Source organism: Echinops telfairi, unplaced genomic scaffold (genome assembly GCF_000313985.2).
Source record: "Echinops telfairi isolate 266 unplaced genomic scaffold, ASM31398v2 ScPeMD7_7469;HRSCAF=8507_0, whole genome shotgun sequence".
Lineage (NCBI taxonomy): Eukaryota > Metazoa > Chordata > Mammalia > Afrosoricida > Tenrecidae > Echinops > Echinops telfairi.
The window spans coordinates 78,790,898-78,793,862 of NW_022111372.1; the positions used below are offsets into that span (position 1 = coordinate 78,790,898).

Sequence of the window (2,965 nt, forward strand, 5' to 3'; positions counted from 1 at the left end):
GAGAAAGGCAATAAAAGGTTATGAGACTTTTCAGGAGTCACCATGCTCAAGAGTTGACAGGGGTGGGAAATCATAAACACCTGCTCAGGTAAGTCAAGTTAGTATTCAAAAGATTTTAAGGCAGGGGCTTCTGGCTACAACATTGACAAGGTATACACATAACATATCCAGAACCATCTGTGAGGACCAAGGGAGCCCATCTAAAAGTCTACACACACAGCCCGCTTCTTGCCCCATTGACAACTTTGTTCAACTGTTATCTCTAAGAGTTTATACACTAGGCTCATTGGCACATGAACCATATCATTGGGTGGATTCTATTCCTCATCCTTAATCTAGTTCTTTAGGCAAGGAGATGGCCATCTCTCAGGGTGTAACTTGTCCCATTTCCTATTAGCTGCAGCTTTCTGGAATTCCCTGGGGATGATGGCACCTTAAGACCTACTTTATACTTAGCTCAGATGGAGTCCCAGGTGACTAGAAAGCAACAAGGGATGAAGGAGAAGGGAGCTATGGCATTAGTTGGTGGCAAGTCGCATGGGTAGGGGAGGCACTAGACCAGTAAATCCAGACTCATGTCCTTTTCCTCCTATTATTATGAACCTCCAGATGGCTCCTCTACCCCAGTGTAGAGAACAGACAGTGGCTAGTACCAGAAGAAAGGGCAGACGTTTTTATTTTTATTGCCTTTGTTGTTTGTTTTTATAAGAGCTAAACTTTGGCTATTTGGTGACTCTGGCGTAATAAGAGGCATGTTGATCCCTCCCTGGGAAACACTTTTCGACTCGCAGGAACTTTGTTTACTACAACCATTGCCTTTATTTATGTTTGTCAGTCGCCGGGCAGCTAACTAGACTGTGGCATATGGATCCCCAAAGGCAAAGGAGAGAGATTCGAAATGCTGGTTTGCTGCCTGAAAAGGAGTTCATATTTATGATTTCACTTACCCCACATTGGGAGTTTAAATGTGGGCAATTTTCAAGCTGGGAAAACAATTTCCATTAACAGATCCTGGAAATGCACTCTTTACTCTTTTAGATACCTTTGTGGGTCAGCTCTTTGTCTCTCTCTCTCTGTTTCTCTCTCTCATTTACTCTGACGCAAAAAAAAACGTATGAAAATTAAAAACCCAAAATGGACTCTGGGCTTGACAAACAAAAGGAAGGGGGTGAATTCACCTTGAGATGTGTCTTGGTGGTCATGGTGAGCTTCCCTGCAGAGTTGGACAGTCACTGCCATGGATTGGTGATGTTCCATCTCCTCTCTCCCCTACCTCTCACTTTTAAAGTGATGTAAGTAGAAAGATTCAAAGTGGGAGAGTTGGTGCATGGGTGGATATTGGAGGCAGACACAAAGGGGCTGAGTGTAGGCAAGGAAAGCGTAGGGAACAATGAAAAGAGAGAATAGATCTTAAAGGCTCTCATTTTTGCTACGAGCACTAACACTGATTTTCCGTCTTCAAAATAAAGGCCCCACTGTTTGTTCTTCTCAGGCACAGATTCCAGTTTATGGTGAAGAGCAAGAGGAGGTGTTGAGTAAAAGTGGACACTCCTCATGGACCAAATCCCACCACAATGGAAAGAGTTTGTGTCCTTTATGAATAAGTCGGTAAACAAGTCAATAAAGAGATTGCTTGAGGGCATTTAATTATATGTCAACTCAAAATGCTTCCCTTCATAATAGAAGGGAAAGATGTTTTTTTTCATAAAGGACATTTAAAAAAATTCATAGCCAATATCATCTCTGGTGGTGCAGTGGTTCAGCACACAGCTGCTAACTCAAAGGTTGGTAGTTTGAACCTACCGAGTGCTTTGCAGGAGAAATGTGGCGATCTGCTTCCATTAAGATGTTTTAAACTTGGAAGCCAGGCCATTGGGAGCAATTCTGCTCAGCCTTATAGAGTCACTGCAAGTCAAAATCACTTTGAGGGCAGTAGGAACATCACACTCAACTGAGAGAGAGATTTTCCCTTAAAGTTAGGAATAAGACCTGGATGCCCACTTCTACCACTGATATTCAATATTGTATATCTAAATTGGGAAGGAAATAACATGATCTTTTTTGCAGCTGACATGGTCTTCTACATAGAAAACTCCAAAGAATCCACAAGGAAGCCTATAGACCTCATAAACAAATTCAGTGAACTGGCTGAATCCAAGGTCAATACACAAAAATCAATTTGTTTTTTTTTTACATATCAGCAGTTGGCATTCTGAAAAGGAAATCATTCTATTTATACTGTTGTTTTTGTTAGGCGCTGTCAAATCAGTTCCTCCTAGCACCCCTATGTACAACAGAACACATACTGCCTGGTCCTGTGCCATCTTCACAGTTGTTCTCGTGTTTGAGCCCACCACTTGTCTGTCATTGTGTTGTTCTGTGGAGGCTTGAGTGTTGCTGTCATGCTGAAAGCGATGCCACTGGTATTTCAAATGCTATCAGGGTCACCCAAAGTGAACAGGTTTTTGGCATTCTGTGATTCTCATCTTCCCAACAGGATCACTGAAGACAAAATGGGTGCATAAGCTAATGTGGTGCAGAAAGCTGAGGGTGTCCGGCTATTACAAGATATAGCTTCTGGGGTCTTAGAGACTTGAAGTTAAACAAGGAGCCATTTAGCAGGGAAGCACAAATGCCCATATGGAAGACACACATCAACCTATGTGATCACAAGGGTGAAGGGATCAAGTATTAGGCATCAGAAGACACCCCCCCCCAAAAAAACCAACCATTTTGATGCAAATGAGGGGGGTCAGAATGGAGAGCCAAAGCCCATCTGTAGACAATTGGACATTGCCTCACAGAATGGTCACAAGGAAGGGATGCACAAGCCCGGGTGCAGTATAGCACCAATGAAACACTGTTGAAACATTCCTCTAGTTCCTTAATGCTTCCTCACCCCCCTCCCCACATCCCCACCATCATGACCCCAGTTCTATCTAACAAATCTGGCTACAACAGAGCA

The 2,965-nt window shown here is 43.0% G+C and overlaps 1 protein-coding gene across 2 annotated transcripts in view; it reads right to left on the reverse strand.

Moving 5' to 3' along the window:
• GRIA1 (glutamate ionotropic receptor AMPA type subunit 1) overlaps positions 1-2,965 on the reverse strand; it is a 392,988-nt gene that overhangs the window by 19,866 nt on the left and 370,157 nt on the right. The gene's annotated exons all lie outside the window — the stretch shown is intronic.